Genomic DNA, 24,566 nt, shown 5'->3' with positions numbered 1-24,566 from the left:
CCCGCCCGCCCGCCCCGCCCCGCCCCGCCCCGCCCCGCCCCGCCCCGCCCCCTGCAGCCTGCGTTTTGAGTATATTCCTTCAAATGAGTTTGCATTGGCCACACCCTGGGAATCAGGCCCGGTCGTGGCTGAAAGACACTGTTTCCCGCGAGAATTTTCACTGACCTCTCCTCCCATTTCTCATCCCGGAAACAAATTCGGGAAAAGCCCGGAGGCATTCGCATCTCTCCTGCTTCTGACACAGCTGCAGGGGTACAGCCGTCCTGACCCTTGGTCGTCCAGGTGAGGAGAGCCCTGGGCTAAGATTCAGGGGACCCGGGATCCAATCCCAATTCTGCCTCAGGGGACTGGTGAAACCCGACTCCCCTCCCCTCCCCTCCCCGCCCATCCCCCCCATCTGTAGAGTGAGGGACAGACGCCGCATCTAAGGTCCCCTCTGCTCCAGGGTTTTCTGATTTAGGATTCTCTCGAGGCTAACACAGGAAGATGAAGTTGGCCTCAGTGAGCTCATTCACCTGCAACCTGGTGACGATTCCATGCACAGCCCAAGGACACCAGGCTGCTGCACTTGGTCACAATCTTCCAATATGATCATAGACTTCCAAAAGGACGCTTTGAGAAAGGACACTCACCTTGATTTGGGAAATTAACCCCTGGCGTTAACTGCATCACTGAAAATGAGATTGAATTCAAGATTTAAAAACAAACAAACAAACAAACATATTTTTTTAGACAAGTTCTTTTTTTATTACACACACATTTCAAGAGAATATACACAGCCTGAATACATACAGTGTGTGTGAGACACACACAACACACACATCTCCATGCACAGCCTGAATCAGATACTCTTTGCTGTCCTTGGCAGCTTCTCGTCAGCCCTCTGTTCCTAACAACCCGAAGAGCAGGGAACTGGAAAAGAATTTCAGCATGGTAGCATCACTTCCTTCCAATCTGAATGTGTTGATTTCTTGAGCAAAATTTCATCACGCTCTCCCTTCTGCAGATGCAAAAGGATCTTCCTTCCTGCCGTCTCCATCTCCCTTTCCTGGAATTTCTTTTCTCTCTTCTTTTCAGCTCGTTCTCCACCCCGGAATTGGCCACTAATTCAAAGATCCCTTGACTTAAAATTGCAGGCATGATTCCTATGGCAGAAATGGGAATTTGTTCTCCTCCCCAGCCAGCTGGTTCTTTGGGTAACATCTTCAGCCCACACATCAAAGGAACTTCCCTTTATTATACTTCCTTCCCAAAGAACAGAAGTGCACTGTGATTCAGAAAATATTTCTGAGCCCTGACCCCATCCCCAAAACACTTCCATCCTTCCCCAAGCCTCCTTTGAAGGAACATACCTATCAGTGTGCTAAAAGACAGTTGTTTGTCTTTTGATTTCACCATATTATTGCCTGTATGAAATATGTACGTGTTTTATATATTCTCCTATTAGTTTCACCTTATATTTCATATTGTTGAAAGATCCTTTTTCTTTTTTCCTTCCAAGGAGTCCTCTTGTAAAATCTCTTATGTGATTAATCTTTATGCTATTACTGTATATGACATTTGGTAATAAATAGTAAATCATGGACAATATGATTGGTGCAGTCCAGAATGTATGTTAATAATCTTATAAAACATTATCACAGACATTAAGCTAAACTGTTCCATTTTCTGTAAGAACCACACATGCTTTGGAATGGTTGTAGATATTGATTTGTCTAAAATATTTAATTTAAATAAACGTTTTTGTACCGTGACCATTCTATCATTCGAAATACAGTTTTGCAAAAAGAAAAAGTTTTCAAGGGAGGCGTAGGTATTACGCGCAGTGCTCCTTCCAGCATTGGTCAAAGTGTTTTCTCCCTCGACTTTTTTTATTTTAAAAAGTTGTCTTGTAGGAGTGGCTGGTTTTCTTTTATGAGTTACGGTAAAGAGATAAAGCCTAATTTTACACCTTAGAAACACTGTTGTTGTCATTGATATCGAAAGAAAAGATGGATTCATAGCCTACCTGCAAAACAGTTTTCTCCTCGGGAGCGATGACTTCACACTTGTAAAGTGGGATGAGGTGGCTGTCAGCTGTCTCAGGATGGGAAGTCGTGCCCAGTTATTTGCTTCCTTAAGGCTACCGCATTTTCCCCTTCTTTTTGAAATCATCTTTTGAAGAATATTTGGATTGCCTTCTTTACTAGGCATTTATAGATGTGGTATTACAAAAATCGTGTGCTCTCAAAGCTCCGTGGAGTGTTGTGGAGAAGACAGGGGAGCACAAGGTTGGGTAATTTAATTAAAGGATATAGCATCTTGTGAGGTTTAGGATGAAAACCCCAGCCAAAAAGTGCCTGGAAAAAAACTGATGATCCCTCAGTCCCCAGGCAGGTCACCGCGTCTGGCTCTTCTCTGCAGGGAAGCCGTTGTAACTTGTTTATGTCAGTAGTAGCCTTGTGTTCTTCCAGGGCCTCTGGGCCAAGGAGTAAGGTCTTGGGAGGGTCCGCACAGGCAGACGTTCATCCTGCAAATTTGATCGTAATCTCTCGTCATTACTTTCATAGCACTTTATAGATGTAGGGAGTTTTACAGCAAGTTTCGTGGTCTGTTTCTCATCCCCAGCCCCAGGTGGGGCCCGTCATCACTCCACCCCATCGCACAGTCAGGAACACTGAGGCCCAGGGTGGGAGGTAACACCCTGGAGTCACCCTACCAGCGGAGGCTGAGGTTTCAGCACTTTGTCAGATGCATCTGCTGGCGGTGGAACAGTCTCCCAGCTGAGTCTCCCAGTTCCTTTTATAGAGCTTCACCAGGCAGGGGATTACACGCGGCCCATTCGTACCTCTCACAGCCCAGGGAAAGAGGATGGACCAAGAGGAAATGGCAGGGCCGGTGTTAGATGACCCCCGAATTCCTAGCTGCTCAGGCCCACCACCATGGCCGCTGACAGTGGCCGTCTGCGGGGTCGTCAGCTGGCGGGAGGGCTTGTCATGCAGCGCCTGCTGGCCTTGTCTGTGTGTCAGCGTCCGGCCCTGGACGCTGCCAGATGGGCGTGTTTCATTCCAGGCCACACTGTGCGGGGTGGAGGCGTTGTCCCTGCCTCTGGGAGGGCAGGAAACTGGCAGGCGACAGGGTGCTCTCTCACTTTTGCTCAGCTATGAGTGAAACAGTCATGCCCGGAAGCGGGGTGTATTTCAGAGTTTTAGCTGCCCATCCCGGGGACCCAACTCCCACCCCCCACCACCCCCCCACACCCCCACACCCCCGCCCCGTGACAAAAGCACTTTTGGCTTTGGCTGATGGGAATTGATGGGTGTGCACAGTTATGAGTTGTTTTCCTAAAACATAGATGTTACCACGTCACGCTTTTCCTTAAGACCCTTCAGTGCCTGTGCCTCGCCCACGGCACACAGGGTGAGTGCAGTGGTGGGTCCACAGGGAGCCAGCGAGGTTCCTGGGTGTGGGGAGGGTACTGTGTTCACATGGCCAGCCCTCCGCCCCTCCCCCAAAGTGTACCTACTGCACGGAAGGCCTATTGTTCTCTGAAAATGCTCTCTTTCCCCATGCTTCCATGCTTTTCCCAGCGCTATTCCCCGACCAGGGAGACCCTCACTCCCATCACCTGTCTGATGACACCCCACCCACATTCCAGATCCAGATCAGACGTCCCTACCTGTGCAGGCAGAGGGGCGGGTCACTCTCCTCCCTGAGCTCCCGCAGGACTTGAGCACATCTGGCACTTACAGCCGGCGTTGGTGTCATCCACCCATGTGCATCTTCCCCAGCAGGGCAGACACGTAGTAGCTGCTCAACAAATAAGCGAATGAATAAATGAATAAGGTAAACATCTGAGAGGTCCTGTAGGTATTCCAGTTAGTCCTGGTGCTAAAGACCCGAAACATTCTGGGTTCCTAATCTTCTCACTCATCTCTCTGGAAACCCAGACTCTGGAGCCCTTGTGTGTGCAGGGCTCTGAGGCTGGATGCGATGCAGCCATGGCTGTTCACCCTCCCCTGCTACAATATAGCCTGCAGTAAACAGGTTAGGAGGTGGGCACAGGGGACCAGAGCATCTCTCCCGTCCCATCCTAGGGCAGCAGAATAGAGCTGAGGATGGATGATTGGCAGCTTTTGTAACTGCCTACCTTTCCTTTCGAAAAAGGTGTGCTGTTGATTTCATCCCAAGTGAAAGGAATTTGGAAGGAAGGAAGGAAAGAAGAAAGGAGGGCAGGAAGGGAGAGAAGGAAAGAGACATTATCTATTTATCTATCCATCCATCCATCTATCCATCCATCCATTCACCCATCCACCCACTTCACCTACCTATCTCTCTATCATCTTTCCATCCATCCGCCCACCCACTTATCCATCTATCTGTCACTTATCTATCTATATCATCTATTGATATTTTAATTCTCAAAAGAGACACAGTCTTTGTAGAAAGTTTAGGGAAAAAAATCATAGAGAAAAAAATAAATCATCTATTGTCAGCAACCTAGAGACATTACTGGTAATGTTTTTACACATATCCACCAAGTCTTTTTTGTTTGTCTGTCTATAGCTCTACATATACACATGTGTCTTATAATAGACATTTTTATTCATTAATATTAAATAAACATTTTCCTATGTTCTTAAACTTTTTTCTGCAAAAGGTGTTTTCTTTGCGGTTGAAAAATCAATAAGAAAAAGTTTCAGAAAAAGAGAAGAATTACCTACTCCATGACCTTGACATAACTATTTTCTTTTTCTAAAATTAAGAAGAATTTTTTTTTGGCTGTGCTGTGTGGCTTGCAGGATCTTGGTTCCCCAACAAGGATCAAACCCATGTCCTTGGCAGTTAAATGGCGGAGTCCTAACCACTGGACCACCAGGTAATTCCCAACATAACTATTTTCAACATACTCATTTTTGTATACTGAACTCCCCAGTCCTGTATTCATGTGTTCAAGATACAGATACCATTGGTTTTGGGCTTTATCCTTTCATCATCCTGTTATAGAAGTTTTGCCACATTGATATCTGTCTTCATATTTATGATTTTTGATGATAGCGCAGTACTTCAGTACATGAATGTGATTTAATTTACTTGACCATCCCCTTGATATTAGATAACTAAGTTGTTGCATTTTCATTTTTGCCATTACAAATAGCACCGCAGTGAACATTTACTTGTTTCTGTCCTTGGCTAGATTCCCAGTGGGGTATCACAGGTCCAAGCTATGAACAAGTTTCCAGCTTTTGATCAGACTGCTTGTTTGTTGGCCCTCCCAGCGCATCTCAGCTGGCTGTCGAGGCACAAGATGGCTCCATGCGATTCCCAGAATGAACTCTTTCCTACCAGGAAGAAGGAAAACTCCTGAAGACTGTTTATCACTAACTCCAACCTGAGTATGCTCCGTGGGCTTCCCCTGTCATGGTGGCTTGTCTTCCTGAGGACCAGCTATGTGCTTGCTGCTGGCTTCATTGGCACATTGGAGATGTTCCTTTCCTCAAGTGCCATGGTAGATGGCACACCCTCCCATCTACATCAGCTTACTATGTGGGGGAAAGGCTTCCTCTGTCAGTCAGCACGGGAACTGGGTTGGTGCCCAGAGTCCCCTGGAGCACAGAGCAGCTGGCTGCATTCACAGGGCGCTCGGAGAGCCAGGTAGTGGGAGAGCATCTGGAAAGAGCTGGAACTCAGGGCAGGGGTGTGACCTCACCCCATCACTGGACTTTGATTGGACTGGCGGTAAATCTCTGGGCCTGTTCTCTCATCCAGGACAGGTAGTTTGTGAATCTGTGGGCACTTGAGAAATTGTAAGGCTTTATACACATGTACAGAACAGCTATTGTCTATTTCAGATCTCTTTAAACAATTTGGATTTCTTTTAGACCTGGAGGCTGGTACTAGTTTAAAAAACCCAGAGTCACGTGTTCAGCAGTTACCACGCTGAGACTGACTGCGAAGCAGAAATGAGGGAACGGACCTCATGAGAGGGGCTTGTAGAGGATCCATCCGTTTCCTTGTTTGGCGCTGAGCTGGGGTTGACAGAGACCGTTTGGGTCATTGAGTCCACTCCCCTGTCTCTATTGAGGACTGCGTCTTAGCCATTCTCGGCAGACGGGTTTCTATTTGATTGGAGTCCTCTAGAGAAATGGGTTTTCCCTCTGTAAGTTCATCTAACAAGTTCCATCATCCAAAAGTTCTTTCTTGTGCCTCACCTAAATCCCTCCTGCTCAGTCTAAATCCACATCCGCTTGATGTCATATGAGGAGATTTACAGGATTTGTCCCCAGGTGGTCCTCGCCCTGTAGGCTGGTGGTCACACTCCTTTCCTCCTTGTTATGGGACCATGTTGAGGCCCCAGCATGGGTTGAGTTTTCCTCCAGATCAGGGCTGTTTTCCCCTGAGCCGGAGGCTGAAGGTTGTAGGGACGTGGGAGGGGGAGGGATGAGGAAGGTTCCATTATACAAACCGTGATTGAGGAAACCGGGTGATCGCCCGGGACTGGGAGAGGGGTCTCTGTGGGCACTTCTGGAATGTTCTGCATGTAGGCCTGGGGTGCAGTCGTCTCTCAGAGGGCCACACCTGGGCCAAAAGGCGGGTCCCCTAGCTCTACTCACTGCCCTTTCACCGGTCACTCACCTTCCTTCCATCCGCGGGGCAGGGGGAGGCACAGGTCTGGGACAAGTTGGGGGGACCTTAAAACAAGAAAAATATTCCACTGGATTCTGGAAAAATATCAGTGGATTCTGATGACTGAAATGTCTTTGCAGCCTCCAGGGCCCTCAGGGAGCTGGGTATTGCACCTTCTGATGACAGGACCTGAGAGGTGTGGTCGACTTCCACGGATGGGGTCCTGCCACCGGGGCAGGGGCCCAAAGGCGTCCACGTGCTCCACGTGTGTCCCTGCTTGCCGGTTTGTCCTTATCATGTCAGAGAATCCAAGAGAGCTTTGTAGCTCCTCCACTCCAATTCCGACAAGTGTCAAAACTTTCTTTTTCTTTATTCCCTTCCCTGAAAAACAGAAGCACCGGCTGCCACGTCTCAGGGCGCTGTGAAGGTCCAGGAAAGCGTGCGACATCCTTTAAAATCTGCAAGACAGGGTATAGTGAGATAAAGCCATCTGTTCCGACGAGGACCGTCAATCGATCGAGGTGTCCTCGTGTAAACAGAGCAGTTACGTTTTTACTGGAAAGAATTCTCCTCCCAGCTCTGCGACCTTGAAAAAAATCCGCGGAGGTCAGAGCTGGAAGGAATGGTTATCGTGTTGTCAATCCCCAGATTTGATGAAAAAGGAACTGGAGGCCTAGAGAGGTCAGGGGATTCGCCTGAGAGGGAGCAACTCGGAGCAGAAGCTGGTGAAGGGCCTTGAGTGCAGGGCTGCAGCGGCGGGGCAGGGTGGGGGTGGGGGTGGGAGCCGGGTGAGACCCCTCCCCTCGGGCCCGGAGGGTCAGTCATCCTCGGCAGCGCTGGCCAAGGAGGGCGGCTGAGGCAGGGCTGAGGGAGATCCCCACCACCACCACCACGGGGGCTAGCGGCACAAGTGCGGGGATGTGGGTATTGGGAAGAAGGGTTCCTGGGAGTGCAGATGGGAGGGGACGCAGGAGCCTGTGGGTGGGCATGCCTCCAGGAGACTTCCCTAGAAGTTTCTTGCTGGATTCTGGCAGTCTGGCTGGCCTTGGTGGAGCTGGCCCAGGAGACGGAGGCTGGGGATGGAGAGCCCCGGTACGCTCTGGTAGGGGCAGGCCCACGGCCCTAGGGTCCCAGACACTTCTGGGAACGGGAGGTGGCACAGAGGGAGCCAGAAGTCTCTGGGAGCCAGTGCCCCTTTGTCGTGTTCCTGCCATACCCGTCTGCCCTCTCTGTGACCAGGCTGCCCAGAAAGGCAGCAGGTGGTCCGGGGGCAGCAGAGGGGCTGGGAGGCCAGGGCTGCCGGGCAGAACCCCCGAGCTGGCCGCCACAGCCCGCCATACTCTGCTTCCCCAGTCGCTGGGGGACGAAGGCCGGCAGGAGGGGCCTGGAGAGGGTGGAGGCGCAGCCTGTCCGCTGAGCACTTTCCTGCCCACGGGAGCCGCTGTGACCAGGAGGAGGAGGATGTGGCCTGAGCCCAGTGTTTCCTGCCTGATAAGCCGGCCCCTCCCTGGGAGCCCTGGCCTGGCTACCTTCGGGCCCAGAGCCCTGCCCGGGAGGGGCCGGCTGAGGAGGAAAATCACTTCTCCAGATTAGCTCGCCCAGGCCGGGCGTTCCTCCCCCGCCCCGTTCTGCAGCCACAGGAAACGGGGCCGGGGCCCAGCACGCCCAGAGGTCCCCACCTTCAGAGCACTCAGGCTCCAGGCCCAGGGACTCCGGCCTGTCTTGGGGCCTCAGCGGCCAAGTCCCCTGAGAGCGGAAGCCTTCCTGCTCCAAAGTCAACCATGTCCAAGGAGGGCAGTGACTGCAAACCTTTTTATGTGTTTGTCAGATCTCATGCCTGGAGTTCGGGCCTGAAACCTGGTCAATTTCTTCACGGTCAGTCCACGCACCAGCCCCCTCTCACCTGGCCACTGTCCGAGGGCAGAGGGCGGAGAGCGGTGGGCTTGGGAAGTAAGACGCCAGGCTGGCCCAGAGGGAGGGGCAGGGGCTGGCCCAGGACCGAGCTGCTGCCCTGTTCTGCCCTGACGGGCTGTGTGGCCAGGGTGAGTCCCTGACCATTTCTGAGCCTTGCTCCCCGTCTAATTGGACGGGGGAGACACAGGGGAGCCACAGGGGAGCCCCTCCCGGGAGTCATGATGGATCGAGGACTCGGGGAGCAGCTGGGGCAGTGGCCGCCCCCGGGGAAGGCTGGCACGCTGAGCGCAGCCCATGCCCACCGTGGGAAGGAGGGAGGGCCTGGAGGGACAGCACCTACTCATCAGTGTCACCAGCAGCTGCCCCTGCCCCTGCTCAGCTCTCCTCTCCCCTAGAGAACATCCTCTCTGGTTTCCCTCCCACCATCCTGCCCCTGGGGCCAGACGCCTCCCTGGGAGCCGGGATCCCCGGGACTCCAGGTTGGGGGCAAGGATTATGCATAGGACCCCTAGGTCTGGGAGAGGGGCTTCTCAGAGAACTAAGTCCTGGAGAGGGCAGAGGGGCTGCTCAGACACACGGGGTCATCAATGGGGGCCCCAGCAGCACTGCCGGCCACCGCCATCCAGGCGCATCCCCCCACCCCCACCCCCGATAGCCGGCTCTCCCACAGGCCCCCTGCCCCGGGCAGTCCGGCCCCAAACTGGGGATGCACCTCCTTACTCACGCCCAGACCTGCTTCCCAGGCCCCTGATAAAGGCGCCCCCTCCACCCTCATCCGGAAGCCGGTTCTCGGTGAATAAAAGCACCCAAAGGGAGCATCTCAGGCCCAGCACAGGTGAACATGTGCTCGCCTTGGAGAAAACATGTGCATAGGCGTTGACAGATCCCCGAGTGGGCACACAGGACGTGCGGGCAGCACTCCGTCCTTCACATTTGGGGGCACAGTTATTTACAAAGCCCTGCTGCATCTGGTGTTTCACGTGACCGTTGCAGCCATCCCGATGTAGGCGTGATTATGCCCTTTCACAGGTGGAGCTGATGCTCAGGTGGGGCAAAGAGGGGCTAAGGCCCCGTCGCTGGTAAGCAGAGATGGGGATCCCGCCAATGGAGGTGGAGACAAACTTGCCCTTCCCAGTTCCTGCCCAGGAGGACGGGCTGTCTCTCGACTGCGCCTGGGGTGAGCATCCACCCACCACAGCTGAGCCTGAACAGCTGGTGGGCGATGGAGAGGAAGGTGGGGGGATTCCCTGGGCAGCGAGACCGCTCGCAGCCTGGCTGATGGCACAGGGCCACCCGAGCTGCCTGGGCTGTGCCGTCCTCTGATCTGGGGTCGCCTGGTCATGGGAGGCCTGCAGATAGGAGAGGTGGGTGAAGGAAGGAAGATTGGGGTCTAGGCCTTTCCATTTTATGCTCTGCAGGGCTGGCCCAGCCACTTGTCTGCTGTGTGACCTCGGGCAAGTCACTTTCCGTCTCTGGGCCTCTGTAAATTAGGAGTCCAGACTTGAGAGTTTCTAGGGGCTAGAATACCCTGGTTCTCTGAGCCTCTGAAAAGGAGCAAGGAAAAGAGAGGTGTGCCCCTCCTCTCTGCTCCTGGCCTCAGCATGGGAGTGGTCTCTAGGGAGGTGGCAGTGGTGGGGGTCCCGGGGCGGGGTTCCCCTGAGCTGCACACATCTGTGCTGGGGGTGTGGCTCCCGCACCCGGGCCCTGAAGATGTCCCTCCTCATCATCCCTTCTCGCTTCAGCTGCCCCGGGTTGTTGCCCAGCCTTGTCACCAGGCCGCGGCATAAGGCCCCCAGACATCAGGCCCGGCCCCATTTCCATGTGTCACCAGGCCCTGGCCCCGCCTCCTTGGAACTCTGCCTCACCTTGCCCACATCATCTGATCTCTCTACCTCTTCACACAGGCTGCTGGGCCGCGCAGGGTGAGGCAAGAGGCCTCTGTTGTCTGAGCTCAGCCTGGCAGGTCCTCACATAACCCTGACACCCAGGAGCACCCCTCCCGTCAGGACCAGGTGTGAAGACTGCAGCTGGTCTCCCAAGGGAGGCTGGGCCCTCTGTGGCCCAGGGGGACTCCCAGGCTCCATCCTCCCCACCCCACAACTACTGTCCACTCCCGGGCCTCGCCACAGTCACCTGGCTCTCGCCCTGAGCCTGCCCCCATCCAGTCCAGCTGGAGGGCCCATAAGATCTGCAAATGTCACCCTTCGGGGCCAGCTTCTGCCTGCCTGGTATCGCCAGCAAAGCGGAGCTTGGACCTCTCAGAGGGACATTCAGGCCCCAGTCCAGCTGGCAGCCACCTCTCCCCTGACTCATTCCCCACAGCACACCCTGTGTTCTGGGCACAGCAGATTTCCAAATAGGATTTGTTTCCGCACCCCCCAGTGCCTTTGCATAGGCTGTTCCCTCGGCCTGGAATGCCCTTCCCAGCATCTTCACTCTGTGGACTGCTACTCATGTCTCAAGACCCAGCTTGAATGTTCCCCCTCTCAGATAGCCTCTTCCACACATCCTCCACCCATCCGACCCACCTTCCCCCGGCCCTCAGCCCCAGAGGGTGTGTGAATATTACCACAGCCCTCTCACACAGTACCGAGGGCATGATGATGCAACCTCTGTTTTCGAGCCTCTATCCTCCCGCTAGTCTGGGAACGAATTTATCTGGAAAGGGCATCTTATTTATCTTTGATTCCATGGGGGCTACTTCGTGCCAGGCACACAGTAGGTGCCCCATCAGTGTCTGCTAGATGACAGAATCTACTCAGGGCTCGAACACTTCCTGGTCCCGCCTCTGCTCAGTGTTTGATCTTAGACAGGTCGCTTCATTTCTGTGGGACTCAGTCTTTCTACCTGTAAATTGGTACTAGCTTATGTCAAGAGCTTTCAGATTATGGTAATAAATAGAAGCTCAGGAGATGATCAATGGTGAGGGATAAATTCCTGATGCAATCCCCTTTTGATGATTGCTGGAAAAATTTAATTCTCCACTGGCTGTCTGCCACCTTTTAGCCCGTGTCCATACCCCACCCTTGGCCATCTGTCAGGAATGAAAACTATTTGTAATATTGTCCCCACCAGAGCAGATCAGGAAGAAAATTGGTGCTACATGTCGGGAGCTGATTGATAACACACACACACACACACACACACACACACACGTATTACATGTACATATTACACACGTATATATTACACATACATATATATCACGTACACATATATTACACACATATACACACACATCATGACTTTCCAAGGCCTGATATAAAAGACTTCGGGATAGCTTCTTCTCTCGCCCCAAGGGGACAGATCTAGGGGGCTGACACTAATGGTCAGTGTTAGGATTTATCAAAGTAAGGAGTCGGCAGCTAATTCTATTGTAATAAGGATGCTAAGTTCTCTTTGGAAGTAAATCTAGCCCTTTGGTAAGTTATCTTTTCCAGGTCTAATTTAAAAACCTTTTATTATTTTTTGTTCTATTCCTTCTAGGCTTTTTTTTTCCCCTAGGTTTTTGTGTGTGCTCACACACACATTTTTAAACTTTATTTCAGAATATCGAGATTACATCATTTTGTAAACTCACTTTTTAAAAAAGTGAACATTGTAGCCTGGATACATTTCCGCAGCAGTGCATGCCTCTGAACAGGTGCTGAACTCTGCCGTGGGCGCTTCTAGAAGCCACGTTTCTGTGCCCCATGTTACCAGACCCCACGGATGCCCCGCAGTTTGCTGAGCGAGCCTGAGGTGCCCTAAATGAGGACCCCTCTCCTCGACTGGAGAGCAGTTCACGGGCTCCTTACATTGAGGAGTGAGGCGTACAACCTCCACCTTTGGGGTGTCTTGGCTCTAAGCTGTGCCCGTTTTCAGAAGCCTTGTCACCCCAGGACTCTCTCCCGGGCATGTTCCCATCACCCAAGGGTGTGTGGGGCTTTTTTGCCACAAAGATCAGTAGCCACATGTTTACTTTCTACATGTGGGCTCTACTTGCCACTGAACATCAGTTCTCAAACGACGTGTTCCCTGCTCCCCTGTGTCATCCACCCCTTCCCCACTGGACCAGCTGACAGCTGGCTCCGGTGGGAAGGCCCCTGGGGCCCAGGTGTGGGCCACCAGGATTCCCACTTGCAATGCCAGGCCGGGTGCCCGGGGCGGGGGGGGAAGTGACTTGTCCGAGGTTGTGCCGTGACTCAGCAGCTTTGCCCAGCCTCCCCGACTGCTGGGAACCGGCCCGGGCCCAGGGCTGCTGCCCAGCCTCTAACATGCACCGTCCTGCTCAGGGTGGAAACCTCTCTTCCTGTGAAGGAGGGCAGAGACCCAGGGGTCCCCCAGTCCTGGGGCGCCTGCTCTGCCAGAAAAGGCCCAGTGGCTTTGGGGTGGCCTTTTCCTGTGTGTGTCCCTCGGCCCAGCCTTACTGTGACTGTGCAGGACATGGTCTTCCTGTCCCTTGCTGCCTGGGGGGAGAAAGTGTGCGCAGAGGTCGGGGCCTCGGGCCAGCTCTCGGCTCCCCTCCTTGCTGCCTGTGAGGCCCAGGGTGAGTCACTCCACTTCCTTGAGCCTCAGTTTCCTCAGCTGGAAGAACGGGAATCCTGAGAGCCCCCCAACACACAGGGTGGATGGGTGGATCAAAATTCCAGGCTGTCATCAAATGACTCAAAGGCGGCACTTAAAAAATGTGCACTTTTCTTTTGACTTCGTCCTGTCACTGCCCATCTGAGAATCACGGTGGTTCCCTCCTGGGAACATGGCTCAAAAGTCCCAGCCTCACACCGAGGGCCCATTTCCATATTCCCCTCCCATCCCTGGTCTGCACCAGACCGGCTTATTGGAGGGCGCCTTGGTACACAAGCAATTAGAAAACGGTAGGGTCGCTGGGCAAACGCAGCTTCAAGACAGGCTCCCTCATTCCCCTTTGAACCTGGAGTCCAGGAGCCCCCCCCAGGCCTCTGCCCCAACATACACAGACGTTCCAAGCCCCGGATTCCACCAGCCAGCCTGCCCTCCAACACCGCTGCCCGCTCTAACCATCACACTCCTCCCAGCAGGAGCCCTGGCTCAGGTGCCTCCGGTCCCTGCGGCCTGCCCTCCTGTGCCCTCCAGGGTCCTGAGGTCCCTCCTGCCCGAGTCCTGCCTCTTCCATGACCTGCATGCCTGTGGGCCGTGGCCCTTGGTCACGCAGTGCCCTGTGGACTGGGTACCAGCTGTTTTGGGCTTACCTCTAGATGCAGCCCGCTAGAGGGCAGGGGTCACCTCAGTGTGATGGCTGATTTAGGGAGAAAGATAGACGTTTAGGTTTAGGTGTGAGGGGCCTGGGTTTGAGCCCCAGCAGGGCACTTACTAACTCGGGAACAATAGGAAAGTTCTCCGACTCCTCTGAGCCTCCGTGGTCTCATCTGTAAAATGACGACAATGAAATAAGGTGCTTGGCACCTGGTAGGTACTCGTTATTAAGCTAGAGATGCCCTTCATGGTGCTATTTTTGCAGTCTCCTCTGTGTCTCGCACATTCCAGGGGTTCCACAAATGCTCCTGAAATGGGGCAGTAACCAGCGTGCTTGGCTGGGCCATGTGGCCGTGATGGGTGCAACTGTAGAGCAGGCCAAGCTGTACCTGGAGGTCTTACTGGTTCCAGTCTGAGTCCCTCCTCCATGCTGGCACCTCAGCCCTTTCACAGGCTCACCCTCATGCTCACAGTAGATTGGATTGTGGCATTTCTGGGTACCAAGACTCAAAGGCAGGGAGAAGGCAGCCCTTCCCGCACCCTTTCACCCAGCATTCCGGTGTGCTGGGAAGGTCTGGGCTGGAAATGTGAGCCCTGGGTTGGTATCATCACCAATGACCATGATGGTGACCTTGGGCAAATCCCTTTCTCTCCCTGGGACTTATTTTCCTCAGTTGTACTACGGGGTGGCTGAAGTAGGTACCCCTAGGATCCCTTCAGCTCTGCTGTTGCGTGACTCTGAGGTCAAAAAGCTTCCTGGTCTCAAATAAATAAAGGTGATATTTTATTCTCAAATTTCAAGTAGAGTGACACTGGCTATACGGGTGGGTGGGAGGAATAGTAATTGTTGAATAATGGCTGGTAGCATTAATTAATGAATTTGCTTCTGTAATTAACCATTTAGTTAACTCTTTTTTTTCATGTGGGATCTTCCCGGAACAGGGCACGAACCCGCATCCCCTGCATCGCCAGGCGGACTCTCAACCACTGCGCCACCAGGGAAGCCCCAATTTAACTCTTCATTTATCTAGTGTTCTGTGCCAACGCGGCAGATCAAAGTTGGCTAAGAATGCTTTGTCACTCCTTTCCCTGAAAGGCATGTCTATTTTCCCACTCCCGTGATTCCGAGCTGGATCTAACACTGCTTTAACCAATAGAATACAGTAGAGGTGATGCTCTGCTTTAAGACGACTGTCACCTTCCACTTCCTCCTTCTTGGAACCCAGCTTGTGAGGAAGCCCAGGCAGCCACACGGAGAGGCCCGTGTGGAGGAGGGTTAGGGCTCTGAGTCAATAGTCTCAGCTGAGCTCCCAGCCAACAACCAGCACCAGCCTGCCAGCCATGGAGGTGAAGCATCTTGGAAGTGGCTCCTTCAGCCCCAGTTGAGCTATTCTAGCTGATGCCATGTGGAACAGAGACAAGTAAGCAGTCCACGTGAACCCTGCCCCTATAGCAAAATCCTGATTGTTTTTTTTGTTTGTTTGTTTGTTTTTTGCGGCACGCGGGCCTCTCACTGCTGCGGCCCCTCCCGCTGCGGAGCACAGGCTCCGGACGCGCAGGCTCAGCGGCCGTGGCTCACGGGCCCAGCCTCTCCGCGGCATGTGAGATCCTCCCGGACCGGGGCACGAACCCATGTCCCCTGCATCGGCAGGCGGACTCTCAACCACTGCGCCACCAGGGAAGCCCTGATTGTTGTTATTTTAAACCACTAAGTCTGGGGATAGTTTGTTACACAGCAATCATCACTGAAACTTCAGAGCTAGTGCTGGTCTATGGGAACCCAAAGATAAAGACGTGTCTTAGCCTATGCTCCTCTCAAAAACAGAACCTAAGACAAAGGTTTGCTTGCAGTATACAGTTTCTTTGAGAAGTGACCTCAGACAGCAGAAATGAAGACCAAAGGGGGAAGACAGAGGAAGGAAAGCCGATATTTAGGTGTGTCCCTGAGTTGTCCACCACAGTGGGTGACTAGTACTTGAGCCCACTGGGACCGTCTGAGGAGCCCCAAACATTGTGTCTCAGAATTGTCTGCCTGAGGGATGAAAGGGAGAAGCATTTAGACATGGGTTCCCCCCTCCTATTTGCCAGAGGGGTCCATGGGATGTTCAGTCCCCCCACACTTCCAGGATGTGAGTGTGTGAATGCCACGCGGGTTCCTGACAGTGCCACAGGCTGTGACATGAGAGAAGTCCCGGGGCAGGAAGCAGGGGACATTGGCATATGTTGGAGTTAGGTACTGTCGGCACAAAGTGGACAAAGTGGCATGGAACCATTGCTGTAGCCTCGGCTGGAATCAGAAGTGAGGCCGTGAGAATGGGAGGTGGCCCACAAGAGATGTCCAGAGTGACACGGCCCTTTGAGAAGCTGACCGTCTAGTGCCCTTCTCAGCACGTGGGCAGTGGCTACTCCATGAAGCGGTCAGGCTCTCTCAGCCGCACCTGCAGGCTGGTGTTAATTCCGGGCTTTGAGTCCCAATCACCAGCAATCTCCTGGTTCAGAGTTTGAAAGTGGGTCTCCTCTGGACGCTAAGATTTCCAACTGGCATTGTCCTGGAGACAGTAGCCACTGGGCCAGGTTAGTGCTTCTTGCAAAGAATCTTGAGCAGCGCTGCCCACCTTTCACCAACAGCTCTACGCTTTTGCTAGAAAGGTTCCGAAGCCTTTGTCCGCCTGTCTGGTCTAAATTATTCCCAAAGCTTTAGAGGTACTTGGAGTCCTCCAGAAGGAAACACCTAAGGCCGGTTTACATGAGAGGCTCTTTCTAGCTGTGCCACTTCCTCTGCTCAGAGGTCATGGAGGTGGCACTTCCAGATTCTGCTGGAACTCTGAAACCCACAGGAAGAGCAGCCTCCCAAGAAACTCTTCTGGGATGACGGGGCCTGGAGAATACAGTCTCATCGTAGCAGGTTCAGGAAAGTATGTTCCTGGAACCTAGGCTGGGAATCACGTTGCCGTGTTCTCAGAAGGTTGGAGTAGGCAGGGGGCTCAGAAAGGTCACAAGGGTTACCTTGCCCCTCATTTCTAAAATGTGGGCACTGGGAATGGCCTCTGGTTTCTCAAGCTTTGGAGTAGGTGTAAAAGAACTTTACAGAAAATATCAGAAAGCCCTTTGGGTTCCTTGGAGGACATTTTCAAAGTAGCATTGTAAGGAGTTATAATAATAAAACATGAACGGTTGACAGAGGTTTGCACTTAATGCATTTTATGGCCGAGACCCTGTTGAATGAACAAGCAGGGTATGATGACGTTGCTGTTGGGGTGGATGCTTTCTGAGGAGAGGATAATAGCGATGGGTACATTCAGTTCATTGCTGCCTAAATCCTCCACTGGACTTTGAGGGTCCAAGTTCCCAAAGAAGAGGTTCTGTCCCGTGGACCCTGAATAGTCGTCCATCTAAGAGTAGATACTGTGTTCTGGCTCAGAGTCCAGAGCAAAAAGTGTGATTTATACCCAAGAGCCATTACACCTGTGGGCAGGGCAGTGGTCTTGGCTACAGGGACCGTGCCTTTTGAGGCAACACATGAGACAAAAGCGCTCATCTCAAGGCTGGAGTTCTGCTGCATCTGTCGTGGCTTAGCCCCCTGTTAGTCAAGTGACCTTGAGTAATCGTCTCACCTGTGTGAGCCTCCGTTTCCTTATCTGTCATGGGAGAAGCGTTCCCTGCCTCGCCGGCTTGCTGACCTCAGTCAGATAATGGGTGTGTGCACACTGGCGCAAACCACTGACGGGGTGGAGCTGCCTCCAGGTGATCGGTAAGGAGCAATCTCTCAATCAACCTCTCCTCTTTTTTTTCTGCTTCCCTTTGCATGGTGTCTTCCTTCTCTCAGCCAGGGATCTCAGCTACTAGAATATTAGCCTCCTAGAATCCTTACAGCCTCACACCTAGAGGGAGGGAACCCTGCCAGCTCTAGGTAGAAAAACACCTGAATCAATCACCATGGCTGGGGGTGTGGTGGGTGGGGTGACTATGGAATATTTTGATTGGTCTAGCTTGGGTCATGTGCCCATGCCTGGCCCAGTCACTGTGGCCGAGGGCAACGGAGTACTAGGATTGGTCCACTTGGGGAACATGCTTCTCCTTTGGCCAGGGAGGGAGGCGCTATGCCTGGGAGCCTCCATCAGAACCACCTGGTTGGTGCAGGAGGTGGAGGACAGTTTTTCAGAGAAGGAGCTGTTGATCTGGGCAGTCGAAACTCTAAATGTCCACTGAAGTGGAGGGCTACTTTGTGAGCCTTTAGGCGCCAGGTGCCTGTAAGGTGATGTCAATATTTCTGTTGTTAGCCCTGTACCTGAGTTTCTGTGAGGAGGACCAGGGACGGGGAGCCTGCTCTACTCTGAGTATCCTGGCCAAGAAGGTTGGGGACTTGATTTCTCACCTGTTATTGAAAATTCCAATGTCTTATCGATAAAACAGTTCTCCCCTTTAAAACAGAGAACACATGGGACTTCCCTGGTGGCGCAGTGGTTAAGAATCCACCTGCCAATTCAGGGGACATGGGTCTGAGCTCTGGTCCGGGAAGATCCCACATGCTGTGGAGCAACTAAGCCCGTGCGCCACAACCACTGAGCCTGTGCTCTAGAGCCCGTGAGCCACAACTACTGAAGCCCGCACGCCTAGAGCCCGTGCTCCGCAACAAGAGAAGACACCACAGTAAGGAGCTCGCGCACCCCAACGAAGAGTAGCCCCTGCTCGCCTTGTCTAGAGAAAGCCCGCGTGCAGCAATGAAGACCCCAGAAAAACCAGAGAACACAGCGTGCACAGCGTGAGTGCCCTTAAAGTGCTTCTCCCATCATGGTTCTCCTTTTCTACTCCATCCATGCAGCCACTCTTTGCTGAACAGGTGGTCTTTGGCAATGCTCTCTGGTCTACACGCATACAATGTGCCTGATAGCATGTGAAAGTCTAAGAAGACACAACAGAGGTACAATGGCTCCTGGCTCTCAAAGGAGCTGCAGGCTGGCAGGGGGACAGCTGGCAAAAAGGCATGAACGCTCAGGAGCTGTCAGCATGGAGGAGACAGGGTGGAGGCCGAGGGGCTCAGAATGCCTGGTCTGGGGAGAGGATGGCCCCTGCTTGTGGACTTCTCCCCACTCCCTGCCATTGCCAGGCCACCAATACTTGAAAGGCAGTAACACGGGGAGGTGGAGAGTATGAGCTCTGTCTAGACTGGCTGGTGTTATCCAGCCCCTTCCCATCATTTTTCTCATCTATAACATGGTGATGATAATAATAGTATGCACTTCACAGGGTTGTCCTGCAAATAGCATGTTACTACATGTCAAGTGCTTACAAGTGTAAGCACAGAGCATATGTCCAACTCATATAACTTGTTGCCATGTGTCACATCAAATATTTGCTTGTTACCTCATTGACTTTCTGTCTCCCCACCAGATTATAAATTTCATGAGCAGGGACTTTTTTACAGCTGGGTGCAGTATTCTCAAGGCTCAGAATAGTTGCTAGCACACAGTAGGTACTTACTAAATATTTGTGTACTGCATACCTGACAGTTAATCTTATACTTGGCTTGAATTATTTTAAGAGCCTCCTTCCTGGTCTCCCTTCTTCCAGCCTCTATATCCCTCCAATCCTTTTGCTCTTACTCAAAAGGTCAGGGTTTTGTTGGATTAAAACCTTCAACTGATGGGATGAGGCCACATGCTGTGGAGATTAGGGAAGGCAGTCTGCTTTACTCAGTCTACAGATTCAAATGTTAACCTCATGCAAAAACACCCTCACAGAAACACACTGAATAATGTCTGACCTGGGTTTTACAGTCTTTTTAAAGTTAATGCTGACCTTTGAGTTAGATGCTGATGATTCTGGAGTGGATCCATGTCTTGTTTTTTATATAGTCGATAACACTGCTACAGCTCTCAGGGTGGATGGTAAATGCAGAGAAGCATTTGCGCATGTTACCATTTCATCGTTAACTTTCTTGAAAAAGAGAAAGTCAAGATCTTTACATTTTCATTACTTATGCACTTTCCTTTTTTGTCAGACTCATTGCTTCTAAGGGTCGTTGAGAAGTGACAACGCAATTGCAAACACTATGATAAATAACTGTAGGTCTACACCATCCAGTAAGTGGCAAAGTTGCTCCGACTACTGCCTGTGAGCCCTTCAGCAAGACTCCTGCCTTTGAGGTCCCGCATGTCGCGAATACGCCCTCCGCCTGTCACTCCCCGTCCCCCACTGGCTCTCCAGTGGCCTTGTGGCCTTATGCCCCTTGCAGGCCACAGCATCACCGACTGGATCAGCAACACTGAGTCTGTCCCTTTGCACCACCCCAGCCGGGGGGAGTCAGCTCTCCTGAGTTGCTTGTGTCCGCGAGCATTTCAGCATCCCCGGGAGAGCCACAAACCCTGTCCTTGAGAGGGTTACCCTGAGACAGGAAAGGCCTGGGAAGGAGTGGCAGGTCAGCCCTCGTCATCTTCCGGATTTAGCCTCAAGTTTACTGAAAACTTGCTCACTGCACACGTGACTCACACACCAAGAAGCTGGCAGGGGAATGTAAATTGATACAGCCACTATGGAGAACAGTATGGAGGTTCCTTAAAAAACTAAAAATAAAACTATCATATGACCCAGCAATCCCACTACTGGGCATATACCCTGAGAAAACCATAATTCAAAAAGAGTCATGTACCACAGTGCTCACTGCAGCTCTATTTACAACAGCCAGGACATGGAAGCAACCTAAGTGTCCATCGACAGATGAATGGATAAAGAAGATGTGGCACATATACACAGTGGAATATTACTCAGCCATAAAGAGGAACGAAATGGGGTCATTTGTAGAAACGTGGATGGACCTAGAGACTGTCATACAGAGTGAAGTAAGTCAGAAAGAGAAAAACAAATATTGTATATTAATGCATATATGTGGAATCTAAAAAATAAATGGTTCTGATGAACCTAGTGGCAGGACAGGAATAAAGATGCAGACGTAGAGAATGGACTTGAGGACACGGGGAGGGGGAAGGGTAAGCTGGGACGAAGTGAGAGAGTGGCATGGTCATATATACACTATCAAATGTAAAACAGATAGCTAGTGGGAAGCAGCCGCATAGCACAGGGAGATCAGCTCGGTGCTTTGTGACCACCTAGAGGGGTGGGATAGGGAGGGTGGGAGAGAGATACAAGAGGGAGGAGATATGGGGATATATGTATATGTATAGCTGATTCACTTTGTTATAAAGCAGAAACTAACACACCATTGTAAAGCAATTATACTCCAATAAAGATGTTAAAAAAAACAAAAGAAGCTGGCAGGAGCTGGAAGCCCAAGTGGAAGGGCACCAGTCGCATCCTGGCTTCTTTTAGAGCAATGCTTATTGTTAACACTCCATTTAACAGTGACAAACCAGGCAGGACTGCAGCACAAAAGAGGTCAGCCAGGACTGTCCCGGACAAACCAGAGCGTGTGGTCGCCTCACTTACGGGGCGCGTTATCCTCGGGCTCTAGGGGATGCTCCAACCTCAGCCGGAGTTAGGGGTGGTGTGTGCATCCAGGCCTTGCACGAGCGTGCGGTACACGTGGGAACAGCAGACTTGGGGTCCTCCACGAGTTACCGCAAGAGGCTGCTCACTCCTGCGTCCTCAGGGCAGTGAGAGGGAGGGTTTTCCCAGTAGGACCACCCATTCTGTGGGCCTTGATGTAGCAATCCCGGCTCTAGCTCCCGAGGTCTCCACTCCCGTCCCCGAGGAGGCCTTGGAATCCGCTCATCGCGGTGACTTTCCTCCTCATCTCGGGCCCCTTGTGACCTCTCTGTTCTCCCCTCCTTCACTAATGTAACTCAGCTACACATGAAGTAGTTATTTGACAAGTACTGTAGCCAGGACGTTTGCGTGTTTGAGAACGAGCTGGAGGAGGGCGGCTTCCTAAGCCTGCTCGGGCCCCGCGCCTGAAAGCCAGCATTTCCAAAGGCGCTTAGTCTGCCCTTGGGTTGGAAGGGCCTTAGGGTTCTGCAGGGTGTCCTTCTCTCAGATGCCCAGGCCCCAGCCTCCTCTGCTTGGCCTTGAGCAGATGACACCAAGTGACTGTGGCAGCCAGCCGGGTATGGGGGGCGTTTGTCTCTCTTGCTAAGTGGGGCAATCTTCTCGAGGGCAGAGGCTTCCAGCACAGGGCCGGGCCGAGCCCCTGGAGGGTTCCACGGGGAAGGGCAGGGTGGGAGGGTCTCCCTCTTCCATCACAGGTAGAGCCTGCAACTCTGCTCTAGGCCCTGGCAGGAGGGAGGGAGCTTTACACCTGAGAAGTTTGATGAGCTTCCCAACACCCCTGTGGACAGAGGAGGGAGGCTCAGGGTTTTCTTAAATTTTTAATTCATTCACTCTCCCTCCCTCCGTCCCTCCTTCCTTCCTTCCTTCCTTTCTTTCTTTCTTTTCTTTCTTTTCTTTCTTTCTTTCTTTCTTTTCTTTCTTTCTTTCTTTCTTTCTTTCTTTCTTTCTTTCTTTCTTTCTTTCTTTCTTTCTTTCTTTCTTTCTTTCTTTTCTTTCTTTCTTTCTTTCTTTCTTTCTTTTCTTTCTTTCTTTCTTTCTTTCTTCTTTCTTTCTTTCTTTCTTTCTTTCTTTCTTTCTTTCTTTCTTTCTTTCTTTCTTTCTTTCTTTCTTTCTTTCTTTCTTTTCTTTCTTTCTTTCTTTCTTTTCTTTCTTTTCTTTCTTTCTTTCTTTCTTTCTTTCTTTCTTTCTTTCTTTCTTTCTTTCTTTCTTTCTTTCTTTCTTTCTTTCTTTCTTTCTTTCTTTCTTTCTTTCTTTCTTTCTTTCTTTCTTTCTTTTCTTTCTTTCTTTCTTTCTTTTCTTTCTTTCTTTCTTTCTTTCTTTCTTTCTTTCTTTCTTTTCTTTCTTTCTTTCTTTCTTTCTTTCTTTCTTTCTTTCTTTCTTTCTTTCTTTCTTTCTTTCTTTCTTTCTTTCTTTCTTTCTTTCTTTCTTTCTTTCTTTCTTTCTTTCTTTCTTTCTTTCTTTCTTTCTTTCTTTCTTTCTTTTCTTTCTTTCTTTCTTTCTTTTCTTTCTTTCTTTCTTTCTTTCTTTCTTTCTTTCTTTCTTTCTTTCTTTTCTTTCTTTCTTTCTTTCTTTCTTTTCTTTCTTTTCTTTCTTTCTTTCTTTCTTTCTTTCTTTCTTTCTTTCTTTCTTTCTTTCTTTTCTTTCTTTCTTTCTTTCTTTCTTTCTTTCTTTCTTTCTTTCTTTCTTTCTTTCTTTCTTTCTTTCTTTCTTTCTTTCTTTCTTTCTTTCTTTCTTTCTTTTCTTTCTTTCTTTCTTTCTTTCTTTCTTTCTTTCTTTCTTTCTTTCTTTCTTTCTTTCTTTCTTTCTTTCTTTCTTTCTTTCTTTCTTTCTTTCTTTCTTTCTTTCTTTCTTTCTTTCTTTCTTTCTTTCTTTCTTTCTTTTCTTTCTTTCTTTCTTTCTTTCTTTTCTTTCTTTTCTTTCTTTCTTTCTTTCTTTCTTTTCTTTCTTTCTTTCTTTCTTCTTTCTTTCTTTCTTTCTTTCTTTCTTCCTTTCTTTCTTTCTTTCTTTCTTTCTTTCTTTCTTTCTTTCTTTCTTTCTTTCTTTCTTTCTTTCTTTCTTTCTTTCTTTCTTTCTTTCTTTCTTTCTTTCTTTCTTTCTTTCTTTCTTTCTTTCTTTCTTTCTTTCTTTCTTTCTTCTTTCTTTCTTTCTTTCTTTCTTTTCTTTCTTTCTTTCTTTCTTTCTTTCTTTCTTCTTTCTTTCTTTCTTTCTTTCTTTCTTTCTTTCTTTCTTTCCTTTCTTTCTTTCTTTCTTTCTTCCTTTCTTTCTTTCTTTCTTTCTTTCTTTCTTTCTTTCCTTTCTTTCTTTCTTTCTTTCTTTCTTTCTTTCTTTCTTTCTTTCTTTCTTTCTTTCTTTCTTTCTTTCTTTCTTTCTTTCTTTCTTTCTTTCTTTCTTTCTTTCTTTCTTTCTTTCTTTCTTTCTTCTTTCTTTCTTTCTTTCTTTCTTTCTTTCTTTCTTTCTTTCTTTCTTTCTTTCTTTCTTTCTTTCTTTCTTTCTTTCTTTCTTTCTTTCTTTCTTTCTTTCTTTCTTTCTTTTCTTTCTTTCTTTCTTTCTTTCTTTCTTTCTTTCTTTCTTTTCTTTCTTTCTTTCTTTCTTTCTTTCTTTCTTTCTTTCTTTCTTTCTTTCTTTTCTTTCTTTCTTTCTTTCTTTCTTTCTTTCTTTCTTTCTTTCTTTCTTTTCTTTCTTTCTTTCTTTCTTTCTTTCTTTCTTTCTTTCTTTCTTTTCTTTCTTTCTTTCTTTCTTTTCTTTCTTTCTTTCTTTCTTTCTTTCTTTCTTTCTTTCTTTCTTCTTTCTTTCTTTCTTTCTTTCTTTCTTTCTTTCTTTCTTTCTTTCTTTCTTTCTTTTCTTTCTTTCTTTCTTTCTTTCTTTCTTTCTTTCTTTCTTTCTTTCTTTCTTTCTTTCTTTCTTTCTTTTCTTTCTTTCTTTCTTTCTTTCTTTCTTTCTTTCTTTCTTTCTTTCTTTTCTTTCTTTCTTTCTTTCTTTCTTTCTTTCTTTCTTTCTTTCTTTCTTTTCTTTCTTTCTTTCTTTCTTTCTTTCTTTCTTTCTTTCTTTCTTTCTTTCTTTCTTTCTTTCTTTCTTTTCTTTCTTTCTTTCTTTCTTTCTTTTCTTTCTTTCTTTCTTTCTTTCTTTCTTTCTTTCTTTCTTTTCTTTCTTTCTTTCTTTCTTTCTTTCTTTCTTTCTTTCTTTCTTTCTTTCTTTCTTTCTTTCTTTCTTTCTTTCTTTCTTTCTTTCTTTCTTTCTTTCTTTCTTTCTTTCTTTCTTTCTTTCTTTCTTTCTTTCTTTCTTTCTTTCTTTCTTTCTTTCTTTCTTTCTTTCTTTCTTTCTTTCTTTCT

At 49.7% G+C, this 24,566-nt stretch overlaps 1 long non-coding RNA gene across 1 annotated transcript; it reads left to right on the top strand.

Annotated features, from left to right (window-relative positions):
- Window positions 1-47: 47 nt before the first annotated feature.
- On the top strand, window positions 48-1,754 carry LOC116755654. Its single transcript, XR_004350417.1, has 2 exons — window positions 48-282; window positions 446-1,754. It is a non-coding gene; the product is annotated as an uncharacterized LOC116755654 (long non-coding RNA).
- The last annotated feature ends 22,812 nt before the right edge of the window (window positions 1,755-24,566 follow it).

This window comes from Phocoena sinus, chromosome 6, assembly GCF_008692025.1.
Source record: "Phocoena sinus isolate mPhoSin1 chromosome 6, mPhoSin1.pri, whole genome shotgun sequence".
Taxonomy (NCBI): domain Eukaryota; kingdom Metazoa; phylum Chordata; class Mammalia; order Artiodactyla; family Phocoenidae; genus Phocoena; species Phocoena sinus.
The sequence above is the reverse complement of the archived record's forward strand: the minus strand, read 5'-3'. Positions and strand labels throughout refer to the sequence as shown.